Genomic DNA, 18,388 nt, shown 5'->3' on the forward strand with positions numbered 1-18,388 from the left:
TTCTAACTATTTGGGAAGGGGAAACTATATTCATGTCATCCTTCAAAGACACAATGTGTTGACTTTCCACTAATAAGGTAGTCAGAATCGTGTTTTTTTTTTTGGTGTTAGCAAAAAACCATTTGATTTAACTAAAATTATATTCCTAATATAGTTATTTGTATGGGATTTCAGCCACCCCTCTTCTTTCATTGGTCTGTCATTGTGTCGCTCACATATTTTCTTCCTGCTACTACAGTAGCATGTGGCAATGGTTCTGCCCAATTTAGCCACTAAACTCACTGAGACTGACGGCATACCACCCTTTCACAAAAATCACATCCATACACAAAGTAGCTCCCTTCATTGCCGGTTATTATTGTTGTCAATGCGTTCTCTTGAAAACCATAAAATGTTTTTGCATTTAGCCAATGATTTTTGTTTAGAGTGACGAGGGCATGCAGCTTCTCCAACAAGACATTTTTGCAAAAATCGTGAAGAAACAAAAGCATTAACAAAGCTAAAAGACTGGCAGCCAACGCCAAAGGCCTATTGTCTGTGCCAATGCTTGTTGTTTACTGATTGCCCATATACTAAATCAATTCAAACACAAACTGTATTTTTCATTAAACAAAGGAATCGATACATGGCTTGCAGAGAGTTTGATTCTTTCAGCAAGCACTGTAATTAAGACAAATAGGCAGAAGCGTGCTTGTCATCTTGAAAAAACATGACTTTCAGAGAGTGGTTATCACCAGGTACCTCATTAGCGGTAACAAGACTTCCATCCCCACTCTCAATTTCTTCCCCTGTTTCATGTGTTCTTATTGCAGTCTTCTCCCTGACCTCTCAAGAGAAAAGTAATGGACACCTTAAATGTCTTCCTTTTGCCTATAAATTGGAAATGTAGCTCTGAAAACTTGAGTGCAAAAATGCAACGTTAACATTGAAAACATAATTTGATGGCATACTGTGGATGTAAGTCGGATGTATTCATCATTTGACAATCATAATTATAGAGCTTTTGTCACCTTTAGAATTTAAATCAATATCTGGACTGAATTACTATAATGGAGCCAGAAAGAGACCGCAATCAGGTCAGCGCTCCAGCTGTCTACCAGACACTGGAATTCAGGCACACAGTGGACTCTGTACTAGGGTGAAATGGGGATGGACCAAGGGAGGGACAAGATGACAGAGCAGAAAGGAGAGTATTGCAAAAGCCGGCCAGCATGGCACAAACACATTCATGTACTTACTCCACCAGTTATAAAAACAACATTTAACCAGTACCTGACTGTTGTTGATGTCTTTAATATGACATAGTGTCTCAACTATACAACTTGTAACGAAGAAGGAAAAGTAATCCTTATTGTGTGAAGCAGCCACCAACTGCCACACACATCCTCGAAAGCTGTGAGTACCCACTGGGCAAGAGGTAGAGCACCAGTCACAGAGCAAATAGCAGAGTGACAAGTAAGTAAAGAAGCAGTTCTTCAAGCAGCGCCAGGCTAATGAGGCTCAGAGTGCAGAAAGGAGGCAGCGACTTGGCAACCAAACACTATGAGGCACTCAACAAGGACTGAAAAGTGCTGCACACCCCATCTTCAAAAACGAAAAACAAATATGGCAACCAACAGAAACAAGCGTAAAAATGAGGTGCTCAACATCCCCAGGTCTTTCCAACCAATGCTAGAATCCATATTAATCAAAACAAATGAAGGAGGACCAACTTTAGACATCCTGAATACGGACAAATATTTACCAGAAACAAGGTCAAGCCCATTAGGAATACATTGATGCACAATCTTGAAGTCATTCGGTTGTAGGAATATATTGAGGTGGCTACTTTGAAGGCACACCAAATCAAAAAGCAAAGACGTGCATGCACAAGACCAGTTAAGAGTGACATCAGCACACAAAACCAGTTAAGATAATATCCATCGAAATTAACTGGCTAAATGCTCCACAGCCTTCCTCACACCATCAGATGAACGCATCATAGTACCAGGTAACTTCACAGGCCCCAGTATCGCTGTATGCAGATGACACTCTGGAGTATGTTACTGACCCGAAAAGATCAATCCTGCTTTTATTACAAATGATGGCTGACTTTGGAGAGATATCTGGCCTCCGGGTCAATTATCGAAAGACGGTATTGTACCCTATGTCAGGGCTGATGAGAGTTGAGGCGGCGGCGTTGCCGCAGGTGGGGTTGACATGGGATACCAAGTTCTTTCAGTACTTGGGAACGCAAATAGCCAACTCCCCCTGCTTCAATACGAATTGAACATGGAAAGAGTAATGGATGGCCTCCGGGCCTCTGTTCAATTTTGGATCACCCTTCCGCTGTCCGTAATGGGTAGAATAGCACTCTGTAAAATGGTATTATTCATGCGGTGTTTATATGTCATGCAAATCTTTTTTTGTGAATGGCCTTCTTCGCTGTTTCAGCAGATTGATAAACTACTGCGATCCTTAATTTGGGCAGGTAAGAGATGTAGAGTCTGCCTCGAGGTCTTGAAGTTGGACTTAGCCGATGGGGGACTGAGGCTACCCGACTTCCATCTATACTGCCTGGCGAGCTTGATGCAATGTGCGACTAGGTGGTGTAGTGATACTCCCAACTGGTAAAAAGAGTTACTAGAAGGTTCTATATGTACATCTCGGTTATTAGGCCTGCTCATGTGAGGAGCTAAACTGCTGCAAGATATCCTCTTCCTAGTGTTGCAGGTTTGCAGGTGACGAGGATGTGGGAGAGAGCTGTCACACGGATGTTGCAGAGGGTGCCATAAGTGCGCCTTCTTCCGCTCTGGTGGATTCGCCCTTTTGTTAGAGCCTCCGAAATACTGGATTTTTCCAAATGGCGAGCAGGCGGATGTACCAATGATGATTTATATCAGAATGGTTAATTTGTCATGCGAGAAGAGGCTGAGACCCTCTGTGACATAAACCAGGACCAGTTCCTACAATACGCTAGCCTATTGCGGACGGCTCGGGAGATTTGGACCTCCCTTCCTGTGGAACCCACTGAATCCCACCTCACAACAGCTATTATATACCCAGGATGCGACCTTGGGCTACTTTCTAGCACCTATAAGGCCCTAAAGAGAGATAGACATAATAATATCAACGGGACAAGGGCTACGTGGGAGGCAGACCTAGGATCTCCGCTTACAGATGGGGAGTGGAATAGGGCTTGCTCATTAGTGCGGGAAGGGACTAGCAATGCCAGATTCAAACTGATACATTTTTACTACTTGCACAGAGTATATCCGACACCACAGCGCCTACATAGACGGTTCCTGTCACCTTCTGATGGCTGTGTTCGATGTGGCGCAACTACCACCAATTTCGAACACGTCACATGGATATGTCACTCTATTATACCTTTTTGGCACCAAATAGTGCAAACACTAAGAGAGGTAACAGCTGTGAAACTAGAGGTAACAATGAAACACTGTTTGCTGGGCATTTACCGACTCCCAAAAAAAGGGCGCAGAATTGCATTCCGATTTGCGCAGCTGGGGCTTGCTTTGACTAAGAGGTGCATTGCGATACGATGGGCAAATCCGGCCCCTCCAATACAGGAGGAGTGGTTAACTGACCTCACTGAGCGGACAACTGTGGAGGAAGGTCGCATCTGTAAGTTGTGCACGGATGAACAGGCAGAACGAGCTCTGGAACTCTGGTGTGACATGATCGAAGGACTGCATGGGGAGCTTGTGGGGGTGGAGGGGGACCCCTCAGCAGATGACCACCAATAACGAGCTACAGGTCCTTTCATACCCTATTGGGCGGTAAAGTGGCATTGTGAGATGTATGATTGAGTGGGTCTGAAAGATGATACGTCCCCCTCTCCAGTCAACTCTGACCTCCGTTGCCTCCTTGTTGGATCCGCTTATGTAGCCACAGATTGGGCTCGGCTGACCCTACTAATGGTCTAGCTGACAAGATTTTGACTGGTCTGGTGGTATGCGGCGGCTGTTCTCTCTTCACGTTTATATCTGGTAATATGCTCTACAGTATTTTAATTTAATTGTTAAAAGTTAATATACTATGCACAGTATCGATATGGGCAGGATAGCCACCACTACTCTATGCTGATGTGCCAAAATACTGTATAAGTATTATTGTAATACCTGACCATGTATATTAGAGGTAACACATTGAACATGTACGCAAATAACTAAATCGATCTGAACCAATGTTATAGTTCATGGAGCGGGATAAGATGTATTGTTCACGTACTGAGATTCACATGGTGCAAATATGTGTAAATTGTGATACTTGCATAAATAAAACTGGGGAAAAAAAAAAAACTTCACAGCCCCAAATGAGTCGAAAGGCTGGATGACTTTGTCGACTTCCTAGAGGCTTCAGGGAGAGAAATGAAATGCAAATGCTACTCACCTTAATAAACCTAGAAGGCAAACACATTGAACAAATCATCAAAAGGCTCCCAGCATCATAAACCATCATGCATCAAAAACTGCAAAAAGCACATTTCCAACAAAGACGAATGTGGACTTTTAATGATACATTTTCCACCTCAATTTCCCAGGAAAAAGGTGAATATCTGAGTTTGTTTAATAGCTTCCATGCACAGTCTAGGTGTACACTGCAAATTTGACAATTTCTTGGGTGAAGCTGCCATTCGACTCATGGAAGAGTGTCAATGAGAGTCCATGAAAGTCCATTTGGTGGCACCTTATAACAAAAAGCACCACGTTGGCCAAAATTGAAGAAATGACTCAACTATACAATCAAGCTGAAGCCCAAGGCAAGATAATTGATGCAGGAAAGGCAGAGAAAAGAGGAGAGGACACCTTATGGCTGCACATGTAAGCAAATAAAAAAATGTCAAACAGCTATTGAAGATGATCCCAGATAACATGCCAAAAGCAAATGCAAACATGAGCCAAAAGACAAGCTGGAATTCTACAAATTCAAGAATTAATACCCACACCAAGAGAGAACTACTCCACAATAGGCCAGACATGCTGTAAATGTGGAAAGGTAAATCATTAGGAGCACATTTGGAAAGGTTCAAGAAATAAAGGCTGCAGGATGTCAAGAGATCATAAATTGCGCCATGCCTCAGATGAAGTGCAGGAGTACCAACAACTCTTCACAATTCAGAGCAAGATTATACCCAGACAGCAAGGTTCTTTCAGCAGCGCTTCTTCATCTTACTTAGGTGAAAGTGATATTCACAATAACTGGTGAGCAACCCCAACAAGAAACATCCTTGCACAACCCTCAAAATGGGAAACCTTGTAACTGCATTCATCATAGACAGAGAAGCATTGCTAACCTATATAAGAGCAGCCTAGTACATGCTATTTATGCACCATTAGCTGTAAAAATGTATCACAAATACACTGAAACAACAGAAAGCAGTCGGTTGTTGTTCACTGTGCTTTTGTTTAAATGTATCCTCACAACAAAATTTAACATACATTTTTGAGTAATTACTTCAAATTTTACAAATATTTTGCATTATGATGTGAAAGCAAATTACACACATTGCGCACACCCCTAGTGTAGACAAGGATGGCCAGCAAACCCCTTATGTGTATAGGTAAGTTCAAATCAACACTAACATACAAACAACATTCAATAGAAGCCCACATCTATGTCAAGGACAGAAAAAAACTGCCCCCCTCAGCATGATGAGCCTTCCAGCTACTAACCAGCTCAAGCTTGTCACCATCCTGTACAACACCCATACTGAACCAATACCACAACCTGTAACGGTGTTAGAAATTGGGTTACTGGTTGACTGGGGTGTGAGCCCTTGTCAAGCAGCAACTACAATCCTAGTCAGGATAAGGCAAAAAGAAGCCCCAAATAAACGTGTGCTCACCACCCTGGTAGCTTGGCACGAAGTAGTCAGGCTTAACTTAAAGGCAATGTGTAAAGTATTTCTGCAATACTTCAGATAGAAAAACAGTGAAAACACACACCCAAAAATCCAACACCAGGTAAAGAAAATAAAGCTTAATTTAATAAATATAACAATACCAAAAAACAAAAATCCATTCAGCACAACTGGAGTTATGAATTTTTAAAGAATAAAGTGCAATATAGCGTTAAAAAAAATAAAACACTATCCACGCTGGACCCGGTCGAAGTCAAAAGTTCAAGCAGACCGTAATGAAGCTCAGGTCTGATACAATCCCAGATTAGTCAAGTTGACATTTTACCTTCTCAAGTTTTGGCCAAGGGTCTCTTTCGCATTGGAGAGGGTCATGGGGAGCAAGAAGAGCACTGCAAGCAGTGGTCGGTGTGGCAAGCAAGCTGGGCATTGTGGACATGCAGGCTAAAGCTTTGGAATGGTGGTCCTCAATGGAAATCGATGCTTGCTATGTGAAGAGACGGGCTGGCGGCAGCTCACGTTGAATTTCCGTGGAAGTGGAGCGGTCCCAGTGTGAAAAGGCCCATTCACAGTCTCAGAGACCCCAAAAGCTTGATTTAAGAGCCCGCTGAGCCACACCAAGGATCCAGGATCTATGAGGCACCACCTGGTGGTCAGGAACTCACTAAGGACGGGTCAAGGAGTGTTTGGGGAGTCTTTTATGTCCCTGAGGCTCATTTCAGGAAGGCAGCAGACTAGCCCTACGAGTCAATCTGGGGTCCTGGGTTCAATATGGATTGCAGGTCCAGTTCTTCTTTCCCAGGCAAGAGGGCAGTAGGCAGCAGGTCAGCACAAAAGAGCAGCTTCCCTTCTTAGTAGCAGTCCTGCAGAGTAGCAGTACAGTAATCCTTCTTCATGGCAGAGTATCCACAGGTCCAGAAGTATACTGAAGAAGTGGTGTTTGAGGTCCTTCTTTTACACACAATTGTGCCTTTGAAGTGGGGAGAAACTTCTAGAGACATGCCTTTGAAATGTACAGATGCCATACCTTTCTGGCCCCGGCTCTTGACTAACTACAAAGGCTATGCGGCCCTTTGTGAAGAGACAGGGCACAGCCTATTCAGGTGTGAGGAGGCTGAGCCCAGCTCCTCCCTCCCATCCTGCCAGTGATGATTGCCTATCCAGTCACACCTAAGCGCTCACTGTGTGTGGCTATTTGGGAGGAATACACAAAGCCCAACTGCCAACTACACCTAGTCATGTGGCTAGAGGCAGGCTGGAGGCACCAAATGGCTATGAAAAAGAAAATACCAACTTCATTTAACTGGTGATTTTCAGAATTGTAATTTAAAATTCGACTTCACCATAAGTTAGGGTTTTGAATTAGGATTCCAGAGACACCAAACATTTTCCTATTTGGAAATTACACTTATACTTTGTAATAAGGCAACTCCAATGTTATTCCCTGGGAGATATAGACCTTGCAGTAGTGAAAAACAAATGTAAGAGGTTCTCACTACCAGGACATGTACAACTTTTTAAACACATTGCACCCTGCCCTCATGGCTGTCCAGGGCCTGCCCTAGACATATATGTGTTAAAAAGGGAGAGTTGAACCTGGATAAAGGTTTATTTTGCTGGGCCGAAATGGCAGGCTGAAACTGCACACACAGGCTCTTCAACGGCAGGCCTGAGACATGTTTAAAGGGCTACTTAAGTGAATGGCACAATCAGTGCTGCAGGGTCTCTAGTAGCATTTAATTTACAGGCCCTGGGCATATTTAGGGCACTTTTCTAGCGACTTATAAGTAAATTAAATATGGCTGTTGGGTATAAGCTAATGTTAACATGTCAAACTCCTCAAACCAACCAAAACAAATTGAGAAAAAAATAATCGGAGGAAGGTCAAAAGTTTGGGGATGACCCTGCAGAAAGCGCTAGATCCAACACCCGACCTAGGAAAAACTAAAGGATTTGAAGACCATTTGCATGTAAAAAAATCATAAAACCCACCACCCAACATCACAGGAAAACACAATTTCACTTGCAAATGGCAGTTGAAAATGAAATGCAAGAACTACTGGTGGCTTACACCATTGAAGAATTACATGACCTAACAAAGTGAGACTCACCACTGGTAATAGTCCCACACAAAAACACTGAAGGACAACTGGTTTACCCTTGACAGGAACCTAGGCAGAAATTAAGGCCAACAGCCCTATAGAGGAAGTTGTGTGCAGAAACCAGGTTCCACCCTGTTGGAAGTTTTATCTTCAGACTTAGGGGGTCATTCCAACCCTGGCGGTCGGTGTTAAAGCGGTGGCCCACCCGCCAACAGGCAGGCGGTAAAAAAAATGGAATTCTGGCCCTGGCGGGAACCGCCAACACAGACCGCCACTTTAACACTCCGACCGCCACGGCGGGACAAACAAACAGCGCGGCGGTCACCGGCAACAGACAGGCGGCAGACAATGTACCGCCCACCCATTCACAACTCACCAATCCGCCACCTTTTCCGGGGCGGGAGCCCCGCCGATAAAAACACGGAGGAAACAGACTACGAACGGGAAAACGCTCACCCTACACACTCCACGAGGAATCTGGACAGCATGGAACCAGAACTACACATCCTACCAGCAATTGTCTACCTGCTCCTCTACCAGGAGCACGAACGCCGGCTTAGAAGACAACGGTGAGTACTGCACCTACGACACAGGGGAGGGGGGAGGAGAAAAGAATACGGACACACACATACGCGACACACCCCCCCCCACCCAACTACCTACACACCAATGAAGAGCAACAACTCAGAGTGACACCCCCCAACCAAACCCCCCGGAAGAATGCAAAGACAAAATAATATGTTATTGGAATTCAAATATATTGTAAGGCTAAGTAAATAAGTAAGTCGAACATCCCATAACTATATACACATATGTAAATTGTTCCGTCAAAATTGGCTTTCTGTCATTGTACGTGGGCCAATGGTCCTCAACACATGGGCAAAGCCCACACATGAGACCCAAATCCATTGGAGAGAACACTGCAGGGGCATCAGATAGGAAAACTACAGGCACCTCAGGGGGAAGGGAAGGAGGGGCACCTCAGCCACATGAGTCCACGACGCCAGATCCACGAGGGGCCTCCATGCCCACTGTTCAATCCTGGGGAGTGCAAAGCCACAGTCTCTCAAGTCCCTACAGTGGGTGGCTTGCCCACTGTTCAATCCTGGGGAGTGCAAAGCCACAGTCTCACAAGTCCCTACAGTGGGTGGCTTGCCTACTGTGCCATCCTGGGGAATGCAAAGCCACAGTCTCACAAGTCCCTACAGTGGGTGGCTTGCCCACTGTTCAATCCTGGGGAGTGCAAAGCCACAGTCTCTCAAGTCCCTACAGTGGGTGGCTTGCCCACTGTGCCATCCTGGGGAGTGCAAAGCCACAGTCTCTCAAGTCCCTACAGTGGGTGGCTTGCCCACTGTGCCATCCTGGGGAGTGCAAAGCCACAGTCTCTCAAGTCCCTACAGTGGGTGGCTTGCCCACTGTGCCATCCTGGGGAGTGCAAAGCCACAGTCTCACAAGTCCCTACAGTGGGTGGCTTGCCCACTGTGCCATCCTGGGGAGTGCAAAGCCACAGTCTCACAAGTGGATGATAGACTCCAGCAGTACTGGAGGAGTCTTGGTGCCCAGAGTGTATCGTGCAGCCCTGTCTGACACTGATCCGGGCCTGCCCCTTCTGCCAATGTGTCAGCGGTGCTTGAGTTGAAGGGCCCAGCGGAGCGGTGCAGAGACGGCGGTGCCCAGCGGAGCGGTGCTTGAGAGGAAGTGCCCAGCGGAGCGGTGCTTGAGAGGAAGTGCCCAGTGGAGCGGTGCTTGAGTTGAAGGGCCCAGCGGAGCGGTGCAGAGACGGCAGTGCCCAGCGGAGCGGTGCATGAGTTGAAGTGCCCAGCGGAGCGGTGCTTGAGAGGAAGGGCCCTGCGGAGCGGTGCTTGAGAGGAAGTGCCCAGCGGAGCGGTGCTTGAGTTGAAGGGCCCAGCGGAGCGGTGCAGAGATGGCGGTGCCCAGCGGAGCGGTGCATGAGTTGAAGTGCCCAGCGGAGCGGTGCTTGAGAGGAAGGGCCCAGCGGAGCGGTGCTTGAGAGGAAGGGCCCAGCGGAGCGGTGCTTGAGTTGAAGGGCCCAGCGGAGCGGTGCTTGAGAGGAAGGGCCCAGCGGAGCGGTGCTTGAGTTGAAGGGCCCAGCAGAGCGGTGCTTGAGAGGAAGTGCCCAGCAGAGCGGTGCTTGAGAGGAAGTGCCCAGCAGAGCGGTGCTTGAGAGGAAGTGCCCAGCGGAGCAGTGCATGAGTTTAAGTGCCCAGCGGAGCGGTGCTTGAGAGGAAGGGCCCAGCGGAGCGGTGCTTGAGAGGAAGGGCCCAGCGGAGCGGTGCTTGAGAGGAAGAGCCCAGCGGAGCGGTGCTTGAGTTGAAGGGCTCAGCGGAGCGGTGCTTGAGAGGAAGGGCCCAGCGGAGCGGTGCTTGAGTTCAAGGGCACAGCGGAGCGGTGCTTGAGAGGAAGTGCCCAGCGGAGCGGTGCTTGAGAGGAAGTGCCCAGCGGAGCGGTGCTTGAGTTGAAGGGCCCAGCGGAGCGGTGCTTGTCTTGAAGGGCCCTGTTCAGCGGTTCTTGAGACGGCGGGGCCCTGTTCAGCGGTGCTTGTCTTGAAGGGCCCTGTTCAGCGGTTCTTGAGACGGCGGGCCCTGTTCAGCGGTTCTTGAGGCGGCGGGGCCCTGTTCAGCGGTTCTTCACATGTGTCTCCAGGGCACCAGATCTGGCCAATATCTGGTGTTCACTCGCCATCCGACTTCTCGCTTGCGGGGCCCTCCTGTGCTGGTGTCCCGTGCCCGTGGGTGTACTCCTTCACCCCCGGAATGGGTCTGGTGGGGCCCTCCTGGGCAGCTCGCCTGCTGCCGGACTTGTCGGCCGTGCTGCCCTTGCCATCCTTGCCTGATCCTCTGTGTCCCTTGCCTCCCTTTGGAGATGTGCGAGGTGGCACCCCACTTCCTGACGGTGCCAGGGTGGTGCCTGTGGAGGCTGCCATCTCTGTCCTCTCGCGCCGGCCCTTGCCTTTTTTGGATTTTTCCCAGGGGGTGGGCTGGCTGTCCCTTTGCTGCTGGCCGATGTAGCTGCCCTCGAAGGTGGTGGACTCCAATATCCCTGGACTATGGTCCTTGTAGGTCCAGGGCTTGCGGTGGCTGAGGTGCTGATTGGACTTTTACGAGATGGAGGGGGTGGGTCAGGTGATGGAAAGAGGTTAAGTTTGGAGAGGAAAAACTTTTTAGGAGCAATGGGAAGGGTAGGTGCAGTGGGTATGGGAGTGGAGGAAGAGGATGTGGTTGTAGGAGAGTCAAGTGTGCTGTCGTTGGGTGCAGGTGCTTGTGACGGAGGCTGTTGTGAGGTGGATGGCGGTTGGGTGGGTGGCTGCCTGCGTTTGTGTGGTTTGGAAGAGGGGGTGACAGACACACTGGGAGAGGACACAGGGGACGTGTAAATGGCAGTGGGGGTTGTGACTGCACGTGTGCGGAGTGTTCTGGTGGGTGTGCTGGTGATGGACGTAGTGGCTGATGAAGTGGTGCATGCAAGTGTGAGTGGAGACGTCCCAGGGAGGGAGGAGGGAGACGAGGAGGAGGGGGACACAGAGGAGGCAGTTGCTGTTGGCATGTCTGCATGTGGATGTTGCTTGTGTGAATGCTTGTGGGATGTGTGGTGCTTATGTTTGGATGAGCTGACCTTGGGTGTTGAGGTGTGTGCAGGCTGGTCTGTAGGTGTGTCTGGGATAGGCAGAGGAACAGGGGAGTGGGACTGGGTGGAGGGAGTTGGAGGAGGGAGGCAGGAGACAGGGACAATGGCTGCCATCAGTGCTGAGGCCAGAGCGTTGAACGATCGCTGATGGGCAGCCTGACCCGAATGAATGCCCTCCAGGTATGCATTGCTCCGATGCACCTCCCTTTCCACCCCCTGGATGGCATTCAAAAGGGTAGACTGCCCAACAATGAGCGTCCAGAGGAGGTCAATGACCTCCTCACTGAGGGCAGCAGGGGTAACTGGGGCAGGGCCTGAGGTGCCTGGGGCGAAGGAGATGCCCGCCTTGGTGTGCGAGCGGGCACGGGGCGAACGCTGAGGGGCTGCTTGGAGGGCGGAGCTGGTGCGCTGGGTGGCGGCTGTACCTGTTGTTGCGGAGGGCACGGATGTTGCCGCCACCACAAGGGAGCTCCCTTCCGAGGACGTGTCGGTGTCGCTGATGTCTCCACGTGTCCCCGTTGTGGAGCCCCCCTCGCCCTCCGTCTCACTGGTGAAATCCGAGTCCGTTGCATGGCCCTCCGGGGCCATGTGAGATGCAGCTCCCTCGTGCTCCAATGCCACTTCTCCTCCGCCAGATGATGCTAATGCACACATGAACAGGAAGAGCAGACAAAAAAAAGGGGGGGGGGAAGAAATAAAGACATGTTGAGTGCATGCATTGGCAACACAGTTGGCGGAGAGGACAGACACAGAAGCCCCCTGCACTACACCGCGCACTTGGGGTACACTACTCAATCAGTGAGACTTGGCCTACAAGCCAATGGACGACATCTGCACACATAGGTGACACAAGGCCATGGATAGCTGTACTTGGCACCCTACAGAGGTGGAGGGCGGGGGCACAGTGCCATGCCTTACGGAGGGGACTAGCCTACAGAAATCGCCCTGGCCTAGGGATACCCACACCCCTCCTCCCCCACCCAGACACCTCCACTGCGCGCGAAGATAGCAGAATGTGCTTGTACTCACTCCCTTGTGTCTGCTGTGATGTCCTCATGCGCCCATCCAAATCTGGGTAGGCCACCGCCAGGATCCGAGACATCAGGGGGGTCAATTGACGAGTGGCACCCCTCCTACGTTGGGAGGCCATCCCCAGCAGAGCCTCCGCGGTCTTTCTGCTCCCGCGGCGGATGTCCTCCCACCTTTTGCGGCAGTGGGTGCCCCTCTGTTGTGGACCCCCAGGGTCCGGACGTCCTTGGCGATGGCACGCCAAATGTCGACTTTCTGATGGGCGCTGACCTATGTGACACGTACAGGTAGAGAAAATAAAATATCAACATTTTCTGCATGCTCGATGTGAGTGTCCCCCCATCCCCACCCTTGCCATGTGGCACATGCTCTCATCTGTCATTTGATGCATGCCTCATACGCTCCCCTCCGCACCTTCGTTCATTCACCCCATTCAACCCAGGCATTGCCCACAAAGCATGGCCCCAGTGTACTAACCTGTTGGTCTGGAGGACCATAGAGTAGCGCATACTGGAGGAGGACCCCATCCACGAGTTTCTCCAATTCTTCAGAAGTGAAGGCAGGGGCCCTTTCCCCAGTCGCAGCAGCCATTGTCTCTTCCAGACCGAGGTCACAGCAGCACTTGCAGTATAGGTCCTCTCCTGTGGATGATCAGGTCTCGAGTGATTAAGCTGATAGAAAATGGTGGTCACGCCCGCGGCGGTGCGTACCGCGCTCGCCGGCGCACTTCGTCATTGGCTCCTGAAACCCATAGGGTTCTATGTTAACCAATGCGGCTTTGCACCGCGGTCTTCGACCGCCTACCGCCACGGTGTGCCACGCCAGCGCATTGACCTCACATCCCATTGTCACACTTCACAGGTCAGGCAGCCGCCATTTCGAGGGCCCACATGGCTTAATTTCTACTGCGTCACACAGGCCCAGGCCTTGCATTGCCACTCATACAAGCCATTCAATGCATAGCGAATCGTGTACTGTGCAAGCTGTGGGAACGTACCTGGGGTTTGCTTGACTCTGTGCTTCATGTTGTCCTTCCTAGGCACCGTCCCCTGGGACTTGCGAGGAGATGGAGGAATGTTCCCGTGTACAGACCGCTGGTGGACCTGTCGACAATGGAAGAAAGACATGTCATACTGACATACAGACTTGACCGAGCCACTATACAGGAACTGTGTGCCCAGCTGGAGCCAGACCTGATGTCACCCATTCGCCAACCCACAGGGATTCCCCCTCTGGTGCAGGTTCTGTCAGTACTCCATTTTTTGGCAAGTGGGTCATTTCAAACAACAGTGGCCATTTCATCAGGGATGTCTCAGCCTATGTTTTCTAAGGTTTTGTCCAGAGTGTTGTCTGCCCTGATGAAATACATGCGGAGCTACATTGTTTTCCCTGAGGTGGGCGATTTGGCTACAGTGAAGGGTGATTTCTATGCCCTTGGACATATTCCCAACATCATTGGTGCCATTGATGGGACCCATGTGGCTTTGGTTCCCCCCAGTGAAAGTGAACAGGTGTACAGGAACAGAAAAAGTTAGCATTCTATGAATGTCCAGGTGGTCTGTTTGGCTGACCAGTACATCTCCCATGTAAATGTGAAGTTCCCTGGGTCAGTGCATGACGCGTACATCATGCGAAATAGCAGCATCCCTTATGTGATGGAACAGCTACAGAGACACCGTGTGTGGCTAATTGGTGACTCTGGTTACCCCAACCTGTCGTGGCTACTGACCCCAGTGAGGAATCCCCGGACCAGGGCAAAGGAATGGTACAATGAGGCCCATGGGCGGACTAGGAGGGTGATCGAGCGGACCTTCGGCCTCCTGAAGGCCAGGTTTAGGTGCATGCATATGACAGATGGATCTCTAATGTACTCACCGAAGAAGGTGTGCCAGATCATCGTGGCCTGCTGTATGCTTCACAACCTGGCTTTGCGAAGCCAGGTTCCTTTCCTGCAGGAGGATGGTCCAGAGGGTGGTGTTGTGGCAGCTGTGGAGCCTGTGGAGAGTGAAGAGGAGGAAGACGACGGGGACGACACAGACAACAGGGACACAGTGATACAACAGTATTTTCAATAACACACAGGTACAAATCAACACCGCCATTTTACATGTACTTACAGTCTCCTGCCTCTCTACTGTCTGAGTTTCCCCCCAGTGTATGTTAACTGAGTTGTGACTTTCCCTTCCATTTTCAGAGATGTGGGCCCCACTGCGTGACCTCTGCTTTGTTTGCCCATGGACTACAGCTGTGTGACAGTGGTATGTTGTCATCACAATGTAACTGAACATTTTGGCACCGTTATGTCTAATACATTTGTTCAAAATACAAGCAGACTCCAGATCATTTTAGTGCCATAAGTGATTTTATTTAAGTGCTAAATTTAGGGACATGCTTGAAAATCGGTGATGGGTGATGGTGGAGTAATGTCCATGGCAGAATCCAGATTTTCAGTCTCACAGGTGCATTGTCCATATGCCTGTGGAAGGATGGAGCAGGGGCAGTTCAAGGTTGGACAGGGTGACAATGTGGGACAGTGGGATGACATCAGGGGGTATCCTTTGCTGGCGGGGGTCTTGGCATCCTACTCTGTCTTCTTCCTAGATCTCAGGTACCGCTTGCAGGGTGGTTCTTCTTCTGCAGGAGGTGGGGTTCTGGTGGCCTGTTGTTGTGTGGGGGCCTCCTGTCCACTAGCGCCGGCGGAGGTGGTAGGCTGTTCCTGGTCCATGCTAGTGACAGGGGCCCTTTGTGGTGCCACATGGTCCCGCAATGTGGTGACAATCTGGGTAAGAGCCACGACGATGGTCCCCATTGCGGAACTAATGGCTCAGAGTTCTTCCCTGAACCCCATGTACTGTTCCTCCTGCAGTACCTGGATCTCCTGGAACCTGGCCAGTACCGTAGCCATCGTCTCCTGGGAGCAGTGGTATGCTCCCATGATGGAGGAGAGGGCCTCGTGGAGAGTGGGTTCCCTGGGCCTGTCCCTCCCCTGTCGCACAGCAGCCCTCCCAGTTCCCCTGTTTCCCTGGGCCTCTGTCCCCTGGACCGTGTGCCCACTACCACTGCCCCCAGGTCCCTGCTGTTGTTGGGGTGGTGGGTCAACCTGGGTGCCCTGTAGTGGTGGACACACCGCTGATTGACGTGTCCTGGAGACAGAGGCATGGGCCCGCTGGGTGGGAGCTGTGCTGGTGTTCCCAAAAGGGGGGTAGGTCTGCTGTGGCCTGTGGCTGTGTGAGGGGAACCGACTGTCCCGAGGTCCCTGATGGGCCGGGCTGGTCATCTGGGTCCAGGGAGACAGAGCTGCTGTCATCACTGGGGGCCTCTTCTGAAGGTGGGATGGACATTTCTGGACCCTCCTGGGCGGTATGGTGGCGTTCGGGTCCTGCAGGGGTATAAGAGTATGGTTATTGCTTCTGTGTGTGCCATAGTGTGCAATGGGTGGGTGGCCGTGTACCCCAGTGCTGGCATTCCCTTGTGGGGGCTGTTGTGACGGTGGCTTGTGGGGGAGATGGGTATGTGCAGTGGGCATGCTTTGGTGATGGGTGTCCATGCTTTGTGGACGCATGCAGGGCTAGGTGTTGGGATGGGTGGGTTGTGATGGTGAGCCATTTGCAAGGAGTTGGTGTGATGGGGGTGGGGGTGAGGGTAGGGGTATGATTTGGCATGCAGGTGGGGTGGGGGGAATGAAGTAGTGAAGATTTGACTTACCAGAGTCCATTTCTCCAGCTACTCCTGCGAGGCCCTCAGGATGCAGGATGTGCAAGACTTCCTCCTCCCATGCTGTAAATTCTGGGAGAGTAGGTGGGGGTCCGCCGCCAGTCTTCTGCACCGCAATGTTGTGCCTTGATACCATGGAACGCACCTTTCCCTGTAGGTCGATCCACCGCTTCCTGATATTGTCCCGATTTCGTGGATGCTGTCCCACAGCGTTGAACCTGTCCACTATTCTTTGCCATAGCTCCATCTTCCTGGCAATGGTGGTGTGCTGCACCTGTGTCCCGAAGAGCTGGGGCTCTACCCAAACTATTTCCTCCACCATGACCCTGAGTTCTGTGTCAGAAAACCTGGGGTGTCTTTGGGGTGCCATTGGGTGGTGTGGATGAGGTGTGGGGTGGTGTATGTGTTGTAGAGTGTGGTGGTGTATGGTGTTTTGTGCGTGGATATTGTGTGGGTGATGTTGTGATTTGCCTCTGTGTGATGGTGTACTCTATTCTGTGCTGTCTCTCTCTGGCCTTCAGTCGCAATTGTGGTCGTAAGGGTTTGTGGGTGATGTAGGTGTGTGTTTTATATTCTAATGGGTGTGTGGGAGTGGTGTGTGTATGTGTCTCAGGTGTGTGTATTTTGAATTGTCCAATGTGGCTGTGTTTTGTAAAGGTGTGTGTATTTTGAGCGCGGCGGTGTGTACCGCCAATGGAATACCGCGGTTGAAAGACCGCTGCGGGGATTTGTGGGTCGGAATAGCGTGGGCGTATTTCTGTTGGCGTGACGGTGGAGGTTTGGTCATCGCCAGTTTTTCGCTGGCAGTTGGTGTGGCGGACTTTTGTTGTTGTCGGGTTTTTGGCGGTTTGCCAGTTGCGGGTCAGAATGACCGTGGTGGTTTACCGCAGCGGTGTTATGGCGGTCTTCTGACCGGCGGTAAGCGCCTTTTACCGCCGAGGTCAGAATGACCCCCTTAGTCTCTGAAATGGAAGTCAAAATTCCTCAGCTGGGTAAGGTAGTAGGCTGTGTTTGAGGAGGGATCCATGAGGTCTGAAAGACATTTAATGATAACCCAGTGAAGTTGCTGACTTTTGGCGAGAAAGCTATGAGCAGGAGAAATTTGAACTTTGCACCAAGGAAGGTTCCTCATTGGCTTGATACTTTTGTCACCTTCGCACGGTGAAGATTTCTACATTGCGAAATTCAAATTTTTAGAACTCAGATTCTTCCAACAGAGCAAGACTGAAGGCTGTAGCAAAAGAGGGCTCCATAAGGCTGACAACTTTTCTGCGAGACCCCGCTGCATCAGATTTGCTGCTGTGGAAAAGCTCCTCAGATTTGATGCTGTGAGCAGGAGCTGCCTGAGTCTTTGGCATATCAGCAACACACTTTTGTTGGATCAGCTTGGCAGATTGTCCAGTCCTCAAGGGGTTCTTGGAGCCAAAATGTTTCTAAGTTCCACTTTTCAGGATGTAGTAGGAGAGGTTGACTTTGAGATCAGCCAACGGGACAGCCCTTGGGGACAGCCCTTTGGAGTCAAGACGCACTCCCACAGAGGCCCCAGCAGCAGGGTCCAGGGTAGGTCCACATTAAATTATTCAGCTGTAGAAAAAGGCTTCTTATAGCTTGTTGTATCACTGTAGCTTGAACAGGAGGTCAGTCTTGTGACTCTTGGAGTCAACTTCTTTGTTTTGGGGAGAAAAGGTAGAGCAGATCCAGTCTTCTAGGCTCCAGAAAGTGTTCTGAGGAGGGTACCGGGGATGCTACGTTCATGCTTGGCACTAGCTTGTGGGTAGGGGAAACTCCTGAACACTCCCTAACCAATAGGGTGAAAGTTCCCAGGTGTAGCCTACCCACATTTGCAGCATTTTGTGTGTGTCCTCTTGGTAACAATCCCATAGTATCCCCCTTTACCTAATACCCAGATGGCAGACGTTTCTTCCCCTATGCCCACCCCGGAGGTATGGCATGAAAATGAGCAGCCCTTCCACTGTGGTGACTCTAAATCAATTCTGGATTGGTGCCTGTGTGGCTGAGGAGGACAAAGGAAAGGGAC

General features: G+C 50.2%; 1 protein-coding gene across 1 annotated transcript in view; it reads left to right on the forward strand.

The window, feature by feature from the left end:
- The window catches only part of PRKCQ (protein kinase C theta), a 437,429-nt gene that overhangs the window by 138,918 nt on the left and 280,123 nt on the right, over window positions 1-18,388 (forward strand). The gene's annotated exons all lie outside the window — the stretch shown is intronic.

This window comes from Pleurodeles waltl, chromosome 4_1, assembly GCF_031143425.1.
Source record: "Pleurodeles waltl isolate 20211129_DDA chromosome 4_1, aPleWal1.hap1.20221129, whole genome shotgun sequence".
In the NCBI taxonomy this organism is placed as follows: Eukaryota; Metazoa; Chordata; class Amphibia; order Caudata; family Salamandridae; genus Pleurodeles; species Pleurodeles waltl.